General features: G+C 43.8%; 1 protein-coding gene across 3 annotated transcripts in view; it reads right to left on the reverse strand.

Annotated features, from left to right (window-relative positions):
- Window positions 1–22,612, reverse strand: part of CIITA (class II major histocompatibility complex transactivator) — a 451,080-nt gene that overhangs the window by 213,060 nt on the left and 215,408 nt on the right. The gene's annotated exons all lie outside the window — the stretch shown is intronic.

A 22,612-nucleotide genomic window follows, 5' to 3' on the forward strand; every position in this document is an offset into this window, starting at 1 on the left:
ATTGGGCTAATGGGGCTTCAGCAAGGATGAGATAGCTTCCTAGGCCCACACACACTCGCACCCCAGTACCTGACAGGTCTTTTAAAGACATTTTGCTTGTTAATGAGGCTTTGATAATCCCCCCCGCTTACAGCCCCTGCAGCTCCACTCTTCTTTTTGCTTGAACTAAAGCCCCCACCCCAAATTTTTTCTAGCCCCCCCACCCCCATTATTTTTGACTGGTTGCACCTCTGGCTTCACGTACCCCTCCCCTGTTGTGTGTGTCTCTCCCACGTTTTATTATCCTTTTTTCCCTTTCTCTTTCTTACTCTCTCAAATCATTTCTCTTTCTTTTTTAAAGATGTGGACGCTGCTATCTCCACTCTGCTGTATACAACCTTATCTGAATTGAAATGATTAACTCTCTTGATTACAGTGAAGGCTTCTTCCACAAGTAGAGCACCATGTTTCAATCACGCCAATGGCACTATAACAAACAATTTTGTTTCCGAAACAACAACAAATTATCTGTGAAAGGAGTGAGTGGGTAGTGTGCACCAGCTTCACTGTCTAAAAGGTTAAATTAGCTCCGAGCAGTGACAACACATAGGTTACAGCAGTCTGACAAACAGATCTACAAGCTTATTACGCCACTTTTGTGTCACTTTTAACATGGGAAAAGTGACGCAAGGAGATTCTAAATCTACATCTGACTTTTCAAGAAAAAATCTCAACTCCAGACTCTGCGAGACAGTTTTAATGTTGTTTTCTCTCTCTTTCTTTCTCTCTCTCACTCTCTGTGACATCATTTCTCTTTCTCTTTTAAACGTAAAGACACTGCTGTCTGCTTTGACATCTAGAACAACAGTTGAACTCAAGTTGTGAACTCCGGTGGCTGCAGTGCTTATACAACGGTAAGCACAGAGGCCTAGATATACAATGCCTTCATTACAATGCATCAGAAATAAGTCAGCATATTTACAATCCCGTTCTGCCACTTTTGTGTCAGTAATGCAGTAGGCACTTCCATATAGACAAAATACAAATAATAGTGGAGGGTCAAAGGAATGAATTTTCTGAAAAACGACTATGTGTGAGAGTCAGTGGCAATAGTCCACTAATCTGGGTACATCATTCGTGGTTATTGAAAAATACCCATCAGTAGCTCTTCCTTGGCGCCCTTTTCATCATATGGGTTCCTTCTAACCATGAAGGATAGTATTTTGATATGGTCAATTGGGACAGCATAAGGACCAGTGATGATATAACCGGGTCACAGGGAGCTTCTGAAAAGCAGTGCGGGGGGGTGTGTGTGTTAGCGTGCAAAAAGTGCAGGATAGTGACATTAAAATTAGATAACCATGAGGAAAAATTATTTATTAGAGACCTCAGTGTTTCTAAGATTTTAAAACGAGCGAAATTGGTAGTTTCACCTAATAGCTACCAACAGGTTGGTCGACATGACATGTTTCAGCAGATTTTTGGATCACAGAGGTATCCACTGCATTCTTCAGGACCTGTATCGCTACTGCTAGTAGTGTATTATAAAATAATATATAAAAAGGAAATCTTTCACCTGGGTACTAATGAAGGATCATTCTCCCAGCTAGGAAGTCCAGTGTGAGACAGACATAGTCGAAAAAAGAACAGAAAAAACAACAATTAGTATATCTACAATATCCAGAGCACTTGCATGGTATATCATATCAGTAAAGAGAACCACATGTGTTATCCTCTTCGTAGTACTTTAATTCCTACTTTTAACCACCATACCTCAAAATGATATGTGGTGGGACTCTCACTTACCATATTGTGCAGGAGAGTACTGCCTCACCTCACCTGGCTCACAGCTCAGGTTATTGAAGCACCGCTCTAAAATGAAAAGAAAGACATACAAATACACGTCAGCATCCGCTGACTTCACACTTAATCACAACTTATTCCGGCGTGCTTGCGGGTTTAAAAGGCCGATGTGCCCAGTTTAGGGCCTTGGCAGAATTCAATACCATTGTAAATGCCAAACCTCCGTTAGTGGAGAGGAATGTCTCTTGTCAGTTATTTTTAAGAACAAAGACGGTGAGATTTGAAAACGGCATCTAAGTGTACCCAAAATCACCGCCTAGTCGTGACTTATGAAAGGTGAGCCATAGAGAACAGGCCCGGCGTCTATTGGTATCTCTTAATCTTTGTGGACTCACGTTAGATTAAACACGCGCTAGGTCTCTGCCCCAGGCATACGGCGTAGGACAGTGTTAATCGCCATGTGTATTCTGCCGCTTTTAGTGAAAGGGGAACACATACGCTCCCGCTCACTCAGCGTTTAAATGCTAAGGATCGGGCGGGTGCAAGCTCTCGCCATCACCGCAGTCCTACTCTTCTACGCCGCTTTTAGTAAAAGTGAAACACATACGCTACCGCTCACTCAGCGTTTAAATGCTACAGATCGGGCGGGTGCAGGCTCTCGCCCTCAGCGCTGTCCTGCTCTCCTACTCCGTACGGGTCTCAGAAGAGCGCGCGCATATGATTGTGGAAAACTCGTATAAACGCTGGCAGACAGGCATAGAGCAATTGTCTCTTACCTGTCCGTCGGTACTTCCAGCGTCCCTCTGGCTGTAAGGGGAGGTAACGCGCGTTGTTAGGAGCAACAGTTATGCTTCCCTCGCTAGGCGTGTCCCATCACGCCCTCTGCCCTGAGGATTATGGGGCATGTAGTTCAAAGGCACAGGTGCCTGTTTATTTGCGTAATCTGTGGCGCTAACAATGTAATTTCATAGTCAGATACACAAGAATACGGACCAGTAGACACTGCAAAATGATTTAACTATTATGGAGTTAGGAGTGCTAACAGGCTTCGCCAACAAGAAGATATACACAGTCCATTGTTGTGGAATATGTAATGTCATAGTTCATAGTGTGGATGGCAAAGTTTTTCATAATAGAATCCACCTAATCAGGCCCATCACTGTGTGAAAGATCATAAATAATGTAGATATCATCATAAGGAGAGGGCAAACGTAGCCTTTTATCCTGGTCAGAACTAATGCCAGAACCCTGAGTGGTTTAGTGTGTTCTAAGTCTACCATCACACTAATATAGTGGATTGAAGATCAGAGTGACATCCACGGTATGTCATCATTCAGCCCATCTTTGTCTGAGTTTAGGGTATATACCCATTTCTGTTCTTTTCTGAACAAAAACTTGTTTATGTCTGTCACATGATTGGGTATCAGTGGTTGTTCAAGCACAGTCCAACGAAAATCGTTTGGGCCATGTCCCACCTCCAAAAAATGGTTGGTCATTTTGGTAGACTGTTTGCGACACCTAATAGTGCTCTTATGTTCGGAAATGCGTGTCTTCACTTTCCTTGTCGTCATCCCCACATATTTGTACTCACAGGGGCAAACTATTAGGTAGATGACATTTAGACTGGTGTGGACCAGTTGGTCCTTTAGATTTCTACCCCTTTTAAAAGCAGACAGAGGGGGAGGCAGGCTGTCATTGCCCGTATTCAGAATACTCCAATGCTTCTTTATGATCTTTTGATCATAAAGAAGCATTGGAGTATTCTGAATACGGGCAATGACAGCCTGCCTCCCCCTCTGTTTGCTTTTAAAAGGGGTAGAAATCTAAAGGACCAACTGGTCCACACCAGACCCAGATCAGTGACCCCCAGAGCAGTAGGAACACTCTGGGATATGCCAGCCGTGACAGGGCACCATCCCTGTGGGAGTTGTGCTGCATGTCCGCTGACTTCCAAATCCACAACCATCGACATTGGGGGTGGGCGTCTGTGGGAACAAAGGCCTTTTACCAATTGTAACAGTCTAAATGTCATCTACCTAATAGTTTGCCCCTGTGAGTACAAATATGTGGGGATGACGACAAGGAAAGTGAAGACACGCATTTCCGAACATAAGAGCACTATTAGGTGTCGCAAACAGTCTACCAAAATGACCAACCATTTTTTGGAGGTGGGACATGGCCCAAACGATTTTCGTTGGACTGTGCTTGAACAACCACTGATACCCAATCATGTGACAGACATAAACAAGTTTTTGTTCAGAAAAGAACAGAAATGGGTATATACCCTAAACTCAGACAAAGATGGGCTGAATGATGACATACCGTGGATGTCACTCTGATCTTCAATCCACTATATTAGTGTGATGGTAGACTTAGAACACACTAAACCACTCAGGGTTCTGGCATTAGTTCTGACCAGGATAAAAGGCTACGTTTGCCCTCTCCTTATGATGATATCTACATTATTTATGATCTTTCACACAGTGATGGGCCTGATTAGGTGGATTCTATTATGAAAAACTTTGCCATCCACACTATGAACTATGACATTACATATTCCACAACAATCGACTGTGTATATCTTCTTGTTGGCGAAGCCTGTTAGCACTCCTAACTCCATAATAGTTAAATCATTTTGCAGTGTCTACTGGTCCGTATTCTTGTGTATCTGACTATGAAATTACATTGTTAGCGCCACAGATTACGCAAATAAACAGGCACCTGTGCCTTTGAACTACATGCCCCATAATCCTCAGGGCAGAGGGCGTGATGGGACACGCCTAGCGAGGGAAGCATAACTGTTGCTCCTAACAACGCGCGTTACCTCCCCTTACAGCCAGAGGGACGCTGGAAGTACCGACGGACAGGTAAGAGACAATTGCTCTATGCCTGTCTGCCAGCGTTTATACGAGTTTTCCACAATCATATGCGCGCGCTCTTCTGAGACCCGTACGGAGTAGGAGAGCAGGACAGCGCTGAGGGCGAGAGCCTGCACCCGCCCGATCTGTAGCATTTAAACGCTGAGTGAGCGGTAGCGTATGTGTTTCACTTTTACTAAAAGCGGCGTAGAAGAGTAGGACTGCGGTGATGGCGAGAGCTTGCACCCGCCCGATCCTTAGCATTTAAACGCTGAGTGAGCGGGAGCGTATGTGTTCCCCTTTCACTAAAAGCGGCAGAATACACATGGCGATTAACACTGTCCTACGCCGTATGCCTGGGGCAGAGACCTAGCGCGTGTTTAATCTAACGTGAGTCCACAAAGATTAAGAGATACCAATAGACGCCGGGCCTGTTCTCTATGGCTCACCTTTCATAAGTCACGACTAGGCGGTGATTTTGGGTACACTTAGATGCCGTTTTCAAATCTCACCGTCTTTGTTCTTAAAAATAACTGACAAGAGACATTCCTCTCCACTAACGGAGGTTTGGCATTTACAATGGTATTGAATTCTGCCAAGGCCCTAAACTGGGCACATCGGCCTTTTAAACCCGCAAGCACGCCGGAATAAGTTGTGATTAAGTGTGAAGTCAGCGGATGCTGACGTGTCTTTGTATGTCTTTCTTTTCATTTTAGAGCGGTGCTTCAATAACCTGAGCTGTGAGCCAGGTGAGGTGAGGCAGTACTCTCCTGCACAATATGGTAAGTGAGAGTCCCACCACATATCATTTTGAGGTATGGTGGTTAAAAGTAGGAATTAAAGTACTACGAAGAGGATAACACATGTGGTTCTCTTTACTGATATGATATACCATGCAAGTGCTCTGGATATTGTAGATATACTAATTGTTGTTTTTTCTGTTCTTTTTTCGACTATGTCTGTCTCACACTGGACTTCCTAGCTGGGAGAATGATCCTTCATTAGTACCCAGGTGAAAGATTTCCTTTTTATATATTATTTTATAATACACTACTAGCAGTAGCGATACAGGTCCTGAAGAATGCAGTGGATACCTCTGTGATCCAAAAATCTGCTGAAACATGTCATGTCGACCAACCTGTTGGTAGCTATTAGGTGAAACTACCAATTTCGCTCGTTTTAAAATCTTAGAAACACTGAGGTCTCTAATAAATAATTTTTCCTCATGGTTATCTAATTTTAATGTCACTATCCTGCACTTTTTGCACGCTAACACACACACCCCCCCGCACTGCTTTTCAGAAGCTCCCTGTGACCCGGTTATATCATCACTGGTCCTTATGCTGTCCCAATTGACCATATCAAAATACTATCCTTCATGGTTAGAAGGAACCCATATGATGAAAAGGGCGCCAAGGAAGAGCTACTGATGGGTATTTTTCAATAACCACGAATGATGTACCCAGATTAGTGGACTATTGCCACTGACTCTCACACATAGTCGTTTTTCAGAAAATTCATTCCTTTGACCCTCCACTATTATTTGTATTTTGCTTAGTTACTTTCGGGGAATATAGTGTTGAGTGGTCATAAAAATTATCCCTGGGACCCAAACAACCTCTGTTCTATTAATACTTCCATATAGACACCACTTGATCGCGACACTATAACAGAACTGAAATGTACTAGGCACATTGCACACGTAAAACTGTAGTGTTACCTTAATTTGTGAAAGGAGACAGTGGGTAGTGTGCAGCAGCTTCACTGTCTAAAATGTATAATTACCTCCGAACACTGTCAACAGATAGGTTACAACAGTCTGACAAACAGATCTACAAGCTTATTACGCCACTTTTGTTTCAATTTTAACATGGAAAAAGTGACGCAAGCAGGTTGTTAATCACTGTCTGACTTTTCAAGAACAAATCTCAACTCCAGACTCTGCAAGACAGTTTTAATGTTGTTTTCTCTCTCTTTCTCTCTCTCACTCTCTGTGACATAATTTCTCTTTTAAAGTTATAGAAAATGCTGTCTGCTTTCACATGTAAACGCAAAGAAGTCTTTAAGTTTTGAATACCACTGGCCGAAGTGTTTATACAACGGTAAGCACAGAGGCCTAGATATACAATGCCCTCATTCAGGGACCGCCCTAGGCATGTGCAAACTGTGCACCTGCACAGGGCCGCCAAACCCGAGGGGCCGCCACGATGAACGACCAACGGACGAGCCGAGGATCGGATCGGAACTAGTTCGATCACTGGCGGCCCCCTGGCAGGATTTGGCGGCCTCCGGGCAATGGCAGCGACGCGTGAGCGCTGTTGTTGTTTACACTAGTCATTGGTTTCACTTGCCCAGGCAGCCAGCCAGCAGTTGGGTCCCAGGGCCGTCAATCTTCTTACCCCTATGACGACGTGACGGCCCTGGGACAGCCCCCGCGCGCTGTGCGCAGTGCGCAATTTAGCCGCTCAGTGACACATCACGCTCCGGCCCGCCTCACTGGGAGAGAGTGCGTCAGTGAGCGGTGCGTCGACTCGTCACGGTCACATCGTCGTGTGAGATTCATTGAGGGAGAAGTCAGAATTAAATCATAAAGAACAAATAATTAACCGTCCTCGTCGTCCTGTCGCCACCCGATCATCGATAGAGACAGAGAACACCTGTCCGACTAGTCTCTTCCCCAAGAGTCCGACTCCGACCCTTCAAATAACGCCGGTGAGAGTCTGACTCTGTCTCTGAGACGAGACTGCTCTGCGCTCACAAAATATATATAATGACGTAATAATCGCCTGCCTGTCTTTCCAGTTGAGCTGCCTAGTAATGAATATGAGTGTTAATAACATCTGATGCGCAGCGTAGCCTAGTAGTCAATACTGAATGGTTTGTCTCTGCGCCACAATTATGCATGTTCACGAGACACGGCACGCGTGTGTAACTATCTGAGGTGCCTGCCTGAATTGCTTTTGAGAAGAGAGAAAGACTGTTCCTTGTGCACCCCAATGGTTGGTTCTGTATTAAGATAGAGTCATAGACATTAAAAAGGCCAAACTGCAGTTAGACGTCACGTCACATCGGGTGAAAAGGCAGGGTCTGATCACCGTACAAGTGCCTGAAACTGTGACGCTTAAATTAGTTTCCGACCTCCACGCCAGCCTTAGCCAGCCACGAGGCGCCCACCTTTGGTGGAGATCTGTCCAACTTGTAGTACAGAAAGTGGAGGAGCAGTGAATGGGCGGACCCAGTAACCATGGGAACCGGACTCGGAAGATGGTGCAGTCAGCAGGGAGAAACTCAGAAGCTGCTCCCAACCCTGCCTGCTCGTCATCATTTCTCCATGAAAGATGCACAGAACCTAGGGAGCTTGGACATAGGCTACCCAAGTGCCCTCTGTGTGTTCTAATAAAGGGTGCCTTAGAGATGCCCACATAACGGGTATACACTGTAGAGTGGCAGCCTGCCAGCCACTGCTCAGGGTAGGGAAGCTTGTCAGGGGATGGGTACGCATGCGCACATGTGACTGCTGCAACCGACTAGAAAGTTTCTGGTGCTCACGGGCATCTAAAACTTTACACAATGCGTAATGCCACTCCCAAGACTAACATAGGTGTGAAGTCATGGAGACAAAATGATGTGCCCAAGGCCACACTGTTTGGTCATGAGGTAGCTAGGATCAGAGCTCAGTATTCCTGGTTCCACAAAGGGCACCTTAGACGCCAGGCCATATCTCTTGCCTGTGTTGGACGCAGGTCCGTGGTGCCAGGTTAGCAACCAGTTACTCTCACTAACAGCACCGACTGCTCCCTAACACGTAGATCGAATTGGCAACTCACCTCTAGGGGGTTCATCATACCAGGGTCCTGCTTCTACAACTCCACATACCTAAACCCTCCCCTCCATGTTTCCCTAAACTAGGCTCAGCCCAGATCTCATGGGAAGGGGCAGATACACAATTTCAGAGTAAATTCTGCAGGATTTGCGACTCACCTTTTCGATTTTAAAGTGGAGGCTGGAGTGAGTGAACATAGAAGACCGTTCTAGTGTGCAGCCTGGTACTTAGGATAGTAAAACTGCACCCTGTAACTGTCCATACCGCCTAGTGCCCTATGTACCAGGTGGAGGGCGCCCAGACAGAGTGCCAGGCATCAGAATGGGCAATAATTTCTTCCTTCATTCTGAGCTGCAAATTCAGAAAATTAGATGCTTTTATAATCAAACTCTGCCCAATTTGTTCCTAGCATTATCCAAGCGGGTGCAAAGTGTGAAATACGTTTTTGCTCGTTGTAATCGTGAGTGAGGTGCAAACTCACCTTTGTACCCGAATTGGGTAATCCGTGCCATTGAACTGAGGGCCATGAATAAATAATTATTACCAGGTGGGAGGCAAGAAGTGCCTGTCCCCAAATAGTTACTCCATTTCCCTTCCTGTTGCATTGTTATCCACTCCACATGGTCCATAGCTTTGACTTTGCTGTAACCTTTTAAACCTTCTTTTTTATTTTTGTTTTCTTGGTTTAGCACCATGGCGGCTGCAGGGGCGTGTATTCATACACGTAGCACCTATTTAGTGAACATACGCTGTTTATGTTGCTTCTAAGTCGTCCCCCTAAAAAATAAGAAATGTCTTATTTTATGGCCACCTGGGTCTACTTGGTTGTAGATGGCAGGATAGCTCAGTGGGTTTATGAACTGTTGTCTATGTCTGCCAGTTTCCTTTCTCTCTGAGTCCACTTGATACATCTTTTTTCATGACCCTTTAATCTAATCTTGTAGCCGGTAAAATAGCTCAGTGGATCAGTGCTCTACTGCAGAGATCTGTCTGTTGGAGTTTTGAATCCAGGGGGCGATGTCTCATCCTTTCATCCTGTGAACATAACTAATAAAGTAACATTGAGTTGTGTAGCACTAACATTTGTATTCAGTGCATAGGGAAGATTGGGTGGGCGGTGCCTTCTACACAATTGTCCATTACAACGTCCCACTATGCAGGAGGTGTGGCGGGAGAGGGCAGTGCCTCGATCTGCGGTGCAGGGTGTGTTATTCCAGAGTCAGCGATCCACTGAGACCCACCGTGTGATCTTGTGACCCTCAGAGTGGAGAGAGGCCCTGGCCTAGGGTGCCTTAACACCACAGTGTGCCAGGGCACGAGGCATGTCCTTGTCTCACTGTCCAGGGCTTCTTTCCTGCAGGCAGCTACCCAACCCTTCGCTCTGTGTCTTTCTTCACACTGCTTCTCAGTGACTTGTCCCCACACAGGGGAACGTGAGAGGGGGCCGAGCTGAGAGATTGGCGGTGCTCGAGTACACAGGCGTGTTCGTGTTTGTTTCCTTGGCCCAAAGAAGGGTTTCTCTGGCTGATTATTGTTGTTACTGTACACACACATTAAGATGTCCTAAAGGAAACCCGGGGTACTTCCAGAAAGGCCGGGTGAGTTGGGGAAAGTCAGTTACGTGTCAGGGTTTGCCTCACAATCTGCAAATGATCTTCGGGTTTCTCTGTGGCACTGGTTTCCTGCCCGTGCTGTTTCCTATGACAACCCCTTATCAGGGGTCTGTGGGCCCAACAGCGTGAGCTGAAATAAAGACTACAAGTCCCAGAAGGCACTGCTCAGTTGCAGAACTCCTGCCAACATTGAACAATCAAATACCCTATTTTTGAATGACTCTTCCCCTGGTCCACCGGCCTCTCAAATGCAGGTCAATAGGTGGCCACAACTCAGTCAGAATGTACCCCAGATTCAAGCACATTCCCTAAAGCAACCAACTTCTCTGGCTAAAAGATGAGTTAAAGATGGCTTTCAAAAATGCACCACAGTATCTCGAAGGAATTAGTGGCCGCACACCAAACTAACCGATTAAAGTCCTTCCCACCCTACCAACTAGATTACCAGAGCGACAATCAAAAATACAATTTTCAAGAATTAATTTAAGGAGAAATTTCTGGGAGCAAGGAAAAAACGATGCACTTTTCTTTCACACCAGCCCTAGCCGACACTTGTCCACTCAGAGAGCTCCTAACATCCCACCGTGTCATAAAATAATTAACCAGCCAATCAGGCAGTTGAGCCTCAACCAGAAACAAGAACAAAATAAAGGACGAATATGTCTAAGCAGGTCAGAAGCTAAGAACTATGTGAGACACACATTGCAAGCATGCTTCTTTGGGGACTTTAACTTCCAGGTATTATAACAACAATAACAAAAATCATAACATCTCTTTGTATGCAGTTGTCAACTCTTTGGGTTCAGTGGGGTGAGCGGGTCCCTTCGCCGCCCCATTGCTGGCCAGAGGAATCAGGTTTAACTTCAACAGGGGTAGAGTACATGGTCACTGAGAGTTGTTATCACTTACCAAACCAGGGGGGTCATCTCTTCCCTGGAACCTGAGAACATTTTTTTTAAAGTTCTCCTAGAACGTGTGATGAGACATTTTTTACGTCAGTGCGATTGTCTGTTTGACCTACTGTGACAAAGCTTTCAAATTACACATAGAGTAAATTTTGGGTCCCCCCAGAGGAGTATTACTCTCTCGCCACATGATATTGGTAGAGGCATAACACAGGCCCTTGCAGCTCCTGTGGCCCCATTGAACTGAGGGTCTATGAATATCAGTGATAGAGTGTTAGGGGCCAATCACAACTTTCTGTGGGAGAGGGGGAGGTTCTATGCATTACTGGTCAATCATCTAACGACTTTTCTGGACGTATTATTAGTAAAACACCTTCCTGAGCTCCGCCCCGTCCGGACCCCCTCTTCCGGGGGTCCTCACCTACGCTCCCTGCACAGGGCCACCATGAGCCTAGATCCGGCCCTGCCTCATTACAATGCATTAGAAATAAGTCGGCGTATTTACAATCCTGTTGTGCCACTTTTGTGTCACTGATGCAGTAGGCTCTTCCATATAGACACCCCTTGAATGCGGCACTATAACAGAAGTAAAATGTACCAGGCACCGTGTACACGTAAAATCGTACTGTTACCTTGACTTGTAATGCTTCATCTCATTTACTCACATCTACATAATTTTAAACTCTAATTTTCTTTTTTATTTTGCAGATTACCAATCCAACGTCCTTTGGAGTCCATTTCACAATTTGTTTATAATATTGTTTTTGTAAAGTTAATTTTCTAGTTATCTATACTACTATTATAAAGGAAGAACTTTGAACCTTTGAGGCGGGTAAACTCGGGAACCACAGCGCCAATCCACACACCCGATACATTGTTGTAATCGTGAGGTTGTGCTGATGGACATAGGCTATATAAACGTAATAAATATACGTTATTTAAAAAATTTACCGAAAAAAAAGTAATCCCTTGGAAGAAGCGCCGGCCGCGGCGTGCGCGCTGATGTGAGGAGCGCGGGGAGGAACGGCGTCCAGGAGCGTGAGGAGGACCGGCGGACATGGCGCGGTGAGGAGCGGCGGACAGGCGGTGAGGAGCGGCGGACAGGCGGGGAGGAGCGGTGAGCGGAGGATGAGGTAGGTTATTTATTTATTTATTTAGGAGCGGTGAGCGGCGGAAAAATGAAGCAAAAATGACAATCGTGAGCAAGAGGAAGCAAACGGAGCATTACAAAAGTGAGCCAAACGGTGCATTACAGGAGGAAAAAGTTACGTGTGCATGTTACAAAAGCGTACAAAGTAAACATAGAGGTATAATACTGCATTCCAGGAGGAAAAAGTGACGTGTGCAGGTTACAAAAGCGTACAAAGTAAACATAGAGGTATAATACTGCAATATATGGAGGAAGGCTCCGGGGGACCCACGGACAACGTCGAGGCGGGCGGGGGCCCTGAAGCCTAATTGCTCCCGGACAACGTCGGGACGGGCTGCTAGTTTATAATATAGTTATCATTAAGTTTCGTTTACAGTTATTCTTTTAATAAAAGTTAATTAAAAAAACTACATACTTCTTTTTTTGGGGGGGGTTGACGGTCCACAATAAAAATATTTATAATGTTGAAGTATTATAGTAAGATGTTCAAGAGTGAGATTGAAAAGTACTGACTTATATTTTCTCTGGGTACACTACAACATGGTAAAGAAATCAAACTAATATGAAACAATGTGTACCACATTTACAAACCTCTTGCGACATTTTCCCATGCAAACCTACCACCCTACAAAATTAAGTGTGGGCCTCAATGACGCCCCTTAAACCACGGAAACAATCACCCCACAAAAATTTCTATATTGTATGAGAGGGGCTGCGTGCCCTCCGCCTGGTGCCCTGGAGTCCACCACGCCCAGACCCGGTTCCTGCAGTGCCCTGGGGGGAAACAACCATTACAACGCAGTCATAACCACGCGTGATCGTCACCATGAAGCCATTAGCACGCATATGGCTTTACCACGCATGCCTTTACCACGCATGCTTTTACAACTAGTAAACATTTACCACTCATGATAAATGCATAATCTTAATAATATCTTTGTGTTGACGAACACGCGTTGTAATGGCTCTGGCTCACGTCCTTCAAATCAGTTTTTAGGTATACGTGTGACCAAGTCATAAGATCGGAGGCCAAGGACAAACACCGTGGTGTCTGTGCCAGGAAATCTCATGGATCTTAGAGAAGATAAGCGGAGCGTAAAATGAAAGTAACAGGTATAATAAAAATAACGGAGAAAAACTACTAAAATGGCGGTGGACGGAGTATGTAATCAACGTTTGGCGCCTCAACACTACATTTCAAATAAACATAGATACAATATGTTTATTAATATATTACAAAAGTATAGCAGCGGATGACACACGGCCCGGGAAAAGAAAGTGGCAAATTTAATACCTGAAATGAGGAGAGGTTTGCTTGGCGAACTTGAAGAAAAAGAAAAAAACGTGGGCTTGGAAACGAGGCTGCGCATGCGTAGAGAGTACAACTGGTGCACACAAAAAAAACGGAAAGTTTTACATACTATCATAGAAATATAGCTCTTTTTTTGACCAGTAAAGTTAGTTCTTAAAAATAACTTTTTTTTCTTTTTTTTAGCCCGAATACCCCCAGGATCGCAGACGGCTCCCCGCGTCCTTCGTCAGCCCGCATTGCTTTATCAGAGACATCACCTTATATGCTGCTCTTTCTTTCGAAAAACAATCTGCTTTCTTGAAAGAGAGAACAGATTAACTTGCTCTCTTTTTCAAACAGGAAAGCGGTTTCCTGTGGTAAAGTGAAAGCAGCGACGGTACCGCCCTACCATACCAAACAGTAGTGTCCCGGAAGTACGCACCCCGAGACACTGCAAGAACCGACACTGGGAGATGGTGGACCCCAGGGCCACCATGGGCTACAGGAGGGGGGCAGCGCGACCCCCTCCCAACATTAAAAAACCCCGGGGAGTGCAGGTACCCAGTGCTGGAAGGTCATTTTACATATTACTGCCCCAGGAAGGTGGCGGTCCCCGCGACGTGTACGGGGAGAGAGAGAGGGAGAGCTGAAAACACACTTTAAAAAAAAATATATTTGAAAAAAAAGCCTTGTTGGGGTGACGGTCCCCGAGACTGAGGGGAAGAGGATCATAACCCCCCCTCATACTTCAAAATAAAACCACAGAGGGGTGGCATTCCCCGGTGCTCGGGGCACCTTACAACCCCCCCACTATGAAAAAAATTGCCCCCGAAATTTGCCCCCCGGGACCTAATGAATAAAACGGACTTCTATTTTTTATTTCCCTTTTCCACTGCTTACGTATACTATATAAGCATGGGCGAATTTTGCGAATCTCGCGTTCGCGAATTTTGCGGATTTGCGAACTCGCAATCCGCAAAATCCGCGAATTCTCGCGAATTTGCGGATTTTTTTTTTTGTGTGTTTGCGCGGGTTTCTGCCAGTTCGCGAGGGTTTTTTACAATGTCGCAAATTGCGAACTTACCTGTCGGGTCGCAAGTTTCGCGAACTTGTTGTTTCTACGTGTCCAGCCTGTTTGGGACACTCTTCTTCATCACTGCCACTCTCTGTCACCACTGCCACTCTCTGACTACTCATGCCACCCTCTGGCCCACCCATGCCACCCTCTGTTTCATCACAGCACCCTCTGGTTGTCCAGTCAGTGTACATTATTGTGGCAACGCAAGCACACCTTCCCTGCCTCAAGTGACCTGAATTAATTTGGGGCTGATTAATGTGTCACAGAATTTTTTTTTAGCTGGCACCTGCTTCCTTAGTGCTTCCTGATTAGTGATCTTTTGCACTTGCTAAGTGCTTTCATTGTTGCAAAATTAGTTACAACACCTGCCCTGCCCTAACTGACAATAATGCATTAGGGGCTGATTAATGGATTTGAACTTCCAGCCTGGCTCCTGCTTGTCTCCCTTAGCTGTAATTCAGGACCTTTGTGGCATATGTGTAACTATTCTGAGGTTCAGAGCAGGGTCACATAATAGTTTCAACTGGCAACTGAACTCTGGAGGGGCCCCTCAGGAAGCACTACAGGAAATGGCTACTAATGATGAGCCTGAACTTTTGAACCTGGTATGTAGTTACTTTCAGTTTTGCTAAGATCGTATTTCTGCAATTTTGCACTTATTCGCGGGGCGCGAACTCACGCGAACAGTGCGAACAGTGCGAGCAAAATCCGCTGCTCGCGGATTTGCGGATTTTGCGGGAGATTCGCGAATCTCGCGGATTGCGAATTTACCGAAAATCCGCAAAATCCGCGAGCGAAACGGATTTTCCGCCCATGGTTAATACTATACGCGTACCCCCCGATTTTTTATTTTAACCCCTTGCATGCTGATGACGGCCGGGAGCCGTCAAGGCACACAGTGCTCATGTGCTGATGACGGCTCCCGGCCGTCATGACTGCACCCGCGATCGGAATGTGTCGCACAGGCGCAGAATCGTGGCAGCATGCAAGGGGTTAAAAAAAATAAAATCTGAGCCTAAAGATCCATGAACGACCCCCTCAGCAAGCCTAGAGGGTCAGGATATTTCTACCCTGCCCGCTTTCCTTATTTCTCAACTTTGTTTTACTGTTTTCTTGTGAGTCGCTTCTAGCGACGAACAAGATGGCTGCCAACACTTCCTGGTTTGGAGTGTTCATGCACAGTTGACAGCCAATCAGCATGCAGCTCGTGCTCGTAATTACACGGATTTCCGTACGCGTGCTGTACTCCGTCTCTAGATATCGCTATGATTTTACTTGAAGTTTTCTAAGGAACTACTGAACAGATTTACATCATTTAACAAAAAGCACAATCTGCAAACCGAACTCTACCTCTCTGCCAAATTTGGTGTAATTCCGTTCAGCCGTTCGGGCTATAGCCCTGGCTAAAGGTCCTTATGGAAAATTGCATGGGGAAAACACGTTTTAGGAGCCCCCTTTTTTCTTGGCCCCCACTTGACAAATCGCCCCCAAACTCTCAGAGAAGGAGCGGAGCCGAGCAGGCCATTTTCTTGGAAAAATTTGCAAAGATCCGTCCACCGACCCCAAAGTTATTCCAAATGAAATGTTGTGGATTTCCTATGGAAAATAGGTCCTAACTATAACTACCTACTGGCGACTGCCAGTAGGTTATATATATATATATATATATATATATATATATATATATATATATATATATATATATATATATATATATATATATATATATATATATATATATATATATATTATATATATATATATATATATTAACTCCACGACAACTTCAATTTACTGAAGAAAACAGGACACCCATAAGCTCCAGTTAAAGAATTTATTCTGCAGGTGAAAAAATCTCCACAACGCGTTTCGCCATTACAGAGTGACCAAGCCGTAATGGCGAAACGTGTTGTGGAGATTTTTTCACCTGCAGAATAAATTCTTTAACTGGAGCTTATGGGTGTCCTGTTTACAGTACATTGAAGTTGTCGTGGAGTTAATTTGGAAGCCTACCTGTGGCTACAACAGGACCGCCCGTGACAGCCAAACTCCTGTACCGGTACTAGTGGAGTGTTTATATATATATATATATATATATATATATATATATATATATATATATATATATATATATATATATATATTACCTACTGGCGGTCGCCAGTAGGTATATATAGTTAGGACCTAGTTACCTTAGAAAATTCCGAACATTCTATTGGGAATAACTTTGGCGCCGATTGAGGGATCTGCCTGTAATTTTCCTTAAATTTGCCTCGCTGCGCTCCGCTCTTTCCCTAAAAGTTTCGGGGGGATTCGTCAAGCGGGGGCCGAGAAAAAAGGGGGGTCCCAAAACGTGTTTTCCCCATGTTAATTTCCATAGGGACATTCTGACAAGGCTACAGCTCGAACGGCTGAACGGAATTACACCAGATTTGGCAAAATGGTAGGGACTGGTATGCAGCAGTGCCTTTTGTATGTTTGGTGTAAATCCCTCCCGTAGTTTTTGAGAAAATTGAATGTGAAATTGAGTCCAATGCAATTTCCCATAGGACCTTTAGACACGGCTACAGCCCGAACGGCTGAATGGAATTATACCAAACTTGGCAAAATAGTAGAGCCTGGTATGCAGAAGTGCCTTTTGTATATTTGGTGAAAATCCCTCAAGTAGTTGTTGAGAAAATTAAATTTTCCCAAATTATATATCTATGGGCGGGACACCGTGAGTGCACTGTAAGCTTACTGTACTCTGTACCTTCCCAAATACGAGCTGCATGCTGATTGGCTGCTACTGTCTGTGAACATTCCAAAACAGAAATTGTTGGCAGCCATCTTGTGCCTCGGTAGACTGAGGCACAGGAAAGCAGAAAAACAAACGTGTAGAACTCAAAAAGGGGGCAGGGTAGAAGCACCCTGATCCCCTAGCCCTGCTTTCTTTCCCCCGAAAAATCACGGGGGTACGCGCACCGTACGCGTACCGTCCGCTTACTCACAGCCCACAAAGCTCTCACAGCCCACACAGCTCTCACAGCCCACACAGCTCTCACAGCCCACACAGCCCTCACAGCCCACACAGCTCTCACAGCCCACACAGCTCTCACAGCCCACACAGCTCTCACAGCCCACACAGCTCTCACAGCCCACACAGCCCTCACAGCCCACACAACTCTCACAGCCCACACAGCTCCCACATCCCACACAGCTCTCACAGACCTCACAGCCCACACAGCCCTCACAGCCCACACAGCTCTCACAGCCCACACAGCTCTCATAGCCCACACAGCCCACACAGCTCTCACAGCCCACACAGCTCTCACAGCCCACACAGCTCTCACAGCTCGCACAGCCCACACAGCCCACATTCTCACATCCCACACAGCTCTCACAGCTCACATAGCTCTCACAGCCCACACAGCTCTCACAGCCCACACAGCCCACATAGCTCTCACAGCCCACACAGCTCTCACAGCCCACACAGCCCACACAGCTCTGGCAAAGATAATATCAGCAGCGAACAATCACTAGCAAAGACAATAATGGCAGCAAACAAACACTGGCAAAGACAATAACGGCAGCAAAGAAACACTGGCAAAGACAATAACGGCAGCAAAGAAACACAGGCAAAGGCAATACCAGTAGCGAACAAACACTGGCAAAGATAATACAATCAGGGGGGCAGAGGCACGAAAAACGTCACAATCAGGGGACAGAAGGCCCGACAAACGGCACAATCAGGAGGCAGAAGGCAAGAAAAAACAGCACAATTAGTGGGCAGAAGGCAACAAATACGGCACAATCAGGGAGCAGAAGGCAAGAAATACGGCACAATCAGGGTGCAGAAGGCAAGAAATATGGCACAATCAGGGTGCAGAAGGCAAGAAATTCGGCAAAATCAGGGGGGCAGAAGCCAAGAAATATGGCACAATCAGGGCGGCAGAAGCAAGAAATACGGCACAATCAGGGGGGCAGAAGGCAAGAAATACGGCACAATCAGAGAGCATCTTGCTCCGGTCCAAAAATCGGAACCCTAGGGCTGCTCAGGTGGTCCCATAAGAATATTAACATATTTAAACGTTATCCGCTAATAGAATTAGCATTTAAAAAACCTTGCAAATTCACTGAAAAAACCATAGGTTTCAGGCCTTATTTAGTTAGGAATTAGCATTTAAAAAACCATGCAAATTCACTGAAAAAACCATAGGTTTCAGGTCTTATATAGTTAGGAATTAGCATTTTAAAAACCTTGCAAATTCACTTAAAAAACCATAGGTTTCAGGCCTTATATAGTTAGGAATTAGCATTTTAAAAACCTTGCAAATTCACTTAAAAAAACCATAGGTTTCAGGCCTTATATAGTTAGGAATTAGCATTTAAAAAACCTTTGAAATTGCTCCTATATAGTTAGTTGTACTAACTATATTTCGCGCGCCCGCAATCCACTGCTGATGATGTCACATATTACATCATTCATGACATGGTCAGTGACATCACTGATGACATCACTGATGACATCTCAAATGACATCACTGATGACATCTCATTTGACATAAAAACGAGGGTAAAGTGTGGGCTCTCAATTTGAGTTTCAATAGGGCTCTGCACACAGATGAGCTCCGCACTTAGTCGGTCCTGCATATACTACAGTACATTGGATATGAATAATAATCACATAGATTATAATGTTGCAGATTTAATAAATGAGTGGGTGGATCACGTATGTTGTATATACAGAAACAACTTAAATAATGAACATACAACTGAGTAGAAATGTTGTAAGAGATGGTACCATTGTTTAGGATGATGTGCAGACAACAACCAGAAGCAAGAAATAGTCAAAAGAGGATGAGAGCAATAACAAGAAGAATAGCAGAATAATAGAGGGCACTGGAGGGAGGGTTTGCCAAGGGAAACCAGAGAATATGTAAAACATATAGAGATATTTTTTTAAATACAATGCGGAAAAAAAGTATTTAAAGACAACACAAAATGTAGGGTAACTAAAAGAGTTGAAATGGTGGGGAGAAATACTGATCACTTAAAGCATGATTACTAAAGCAGAAATGAAAATTGATTCAAAAGGTGAGCTACAGTGACAAGGAAAGCTGAGAAGCAGGGCAGGATAATAGATAAGTGTGGGAAAGGTTAGAGGCAGTAAGTTGGGGAGAAGTCTATGTAGTGACAGAGAACCCAATGAATGGATGAAATTTAGAAACATGTATGTGTGATACAGCCAGTCAACATATAATGGATATATAGTTAAAGCCATGTAACGCAGACAGGCTCCTTATCCAAGGAGGATGACCCACTGGCCTTATCCTCCTTGACCACTCTGCAGCCTCTGACATGGTTTACAGAGCAGAGATTTCATCTAACAAATTTTAAGGACAAAAGAAATGATTATGACAACTTTTAAGCAAATGATGACAAAAAGTGTGTCAAGTTCCACATTAATGAAAATGACATACAAATATAATTCAGATACTGTATCGTAAAAGCATGCAGATCTAAATACGTTTTTGAGACATATTATGTGTTAAATTAATATGGAGATGACTATTAATCATGAAATGGTATTTATTCATTTGTATGTGTTAGAAAATGTCACATTATGGATTTATTAATAATGGATTTGATTTGCATGCAATGGATGTGAAATTAATATGACTAAAGAAAATATAAATGTGCAGTGTATTGATTTTCATGTGACAAGTACAACATTATTATCTCATGTTATAACTTGTGCATCAAAAATGGCAAAATAAAGTAGGTGTTACATGAATGAACTTAAATGTGCCTTCGTGACACTTCCTTATCTAGTGTTTTTTATATGTATTAGTTAAATAACATATAGACGACAACGATTAATATGCATTTTCTTATATGTGTAATTTTGACACTTACAAAAAACTTTATGAGTACCCTATACTCACATGTATTAATTATGATCAAATCAAAATGGTTATTAATTACTCTGAAATTAAAATGCTAGTTTCCTCTTAACATGAGATTCACAATTTAACCTGGATATTGCCGTATATTAGGCAACTTCCATCTAGACCTCATTTTAGTACCCTGTTCTAGTGAAGTCATGGACTGAATATTTCAAAACGTATGGGAATACTCAGTAAACTTGCAAACTGTATTGAAATGATAACTGATTCTTTTGACATCTTATGGACCGAATAGAGTAGTTGCAACAAATATTGCTACATTCTGGAACAGCTGTATGAGAACAGAACGTTTTCAACCCTCATCTCACCATCTTAAATGTCCTACTGTTCAATGTGTCCTATGCTTACATGACCTAAGCAAGCTGCATAATCAATTTACTTAATTTTTGGGATTTTAAGTTGCTTTCCTGCTACATCACCCTCATCTCACTTTGGACTGACCAACGGAACTGAGTGGTCTGACAATTATGGTGATGCCAGGGAGTGTCAACTAGTTCTCGTCCTTGTTGTCTGGTTGTAACCAATTCTTAATGATGGCTCAATTTAGCTTCAAATTTAACTAAGCGATTTCTGGGGTTCAACAGGGTTACTTATTGTCACTGATACAATTTAATATTAAAGTGAATCCCTCAGCAACATCATTCGATCATTTGGACTTGAATCTATGTCATATGCTGATGATACTCAGCTCTCCGCTGGACTAGGCCGTCAACTCAACAGCCCTTCCAGCCTGTCTGTTAGCAATTCAATCTTGGATGAGCCATACTATACTCAAATAAAATGCTGACAAAACAGAGTTAATGATTCATAGTTTCGACCATCCATGGAATGTTCACTTTTGGCATAGAAAGTATGGGATACTCCAACGACAAGTTGGTTTGTTAAAGAAAATTAGCTTTAAAATTGATGAAGAACTTACCCGGGAACCTCATGTTAATTCTGTGGTTTGAGCATGTTACTTTCAATGTAAACTTTTTGGGAAAAGTTTATTGGTAATCTCCCAGATATATCTAGCAATGGTAGTGGCCACCATCATTCTCTTGAAGCTGGACTACGCCAATGCCTATTCTCTAGGAATCTCTGCTAAACTACTAGATAGATTACAGCTATTTCAAAAAGCGGCTGTGTGACTGCTGTCGGACCTGCTTCAACTTGATTATGTTATTGAAGCCAGGTGAAAATTGTACTGTTTATCTGTGGATCAAAGAATCCATTTTAAATCTTTGTGCCTAACTCATTGAGGCTTACATGGCATTGGAGCTCATGCAAAAAAGGTCTGTATCATGAAATATGACCCAGCTCACTCCCTGTGCTTGGGTTACTCTATATGATTATAAACACTCGTCACAGGCGAGCTCGCTTGGGAGAGAAACGTTTCTCAGAGCTAGTTTCCCAAATATGGAATCAACTTCCAATGACTCTCTGTACCAGTACAGACCATTTGACCTATTGGAAAAAATTGAATCATATCTTTTTGATTAACAGGAATGGGATTTAGATTTATTTAGTAAAATCAATAATCCACTTTTCTTTGTTAATTGGTGGTTATAGTCTGTTTCTTCAAGGGTCATCGGCACCAAGATGTATTCATGTAACAGCATCAAATCATACATACTTGAAAAGAAAACAACAGTGGCAATTCTGACTAGGTGGAGTAGGTGTCAGAGAATTCTCAAATTTAAAGATGTGGAAAAAGCCACACACCGAATAATGTCTGTGTTAAAGCATCCAGCAGAAATAAAGGCAAGAGGGCCTTATTTGCCACTTACACTAATGTTTTTGATTCATGCAACCAAAAAGCCTGTGTATTGTCACACCGTAGGTAGACAAGTACACTCTGAGTTTGATGCGTCTGTTGTGGACTAGCGTATTGATGAACCTATGTGGTAGAATTACATGAAGTATTAGAGCCACAGTTTTGGTTTGCCTACGTTTTCTGTGGTGGAATCAGTTCTCTTGGTAGAAAAAAAGCTTGTACACATTCTTCTCATTTGACATCTTGCCTCATTGTTGAGTTGTGGGGTCAGATGGACTGCCAATTCTTGGTGGTTGTAGTGTCCCTGGTACTGACATCAAACAAAGATGTTTTATAAATGCATCATCTAGTGTGCTTAAAACATGGTTATTTCTCATCAGTGAGGAAACAGCCTAGCCCAACTTAATA

The sequence above is a fragment of the Lissotriton vulgaris genome, chromosome 10 (genome assembly GCF_964263255.1).
Source record: "Lissotriton vulgaris chromosome 10, aLisVul1.2, whole genome shotgun sequence".
Classification (NCBI taxonomy): domain Eukaryota; kingdom Metazoa; phylum Chordata; class Amphibia; order Caudata; family Salamandridae; genus Lissotriton; species Lissotriton vulgaris.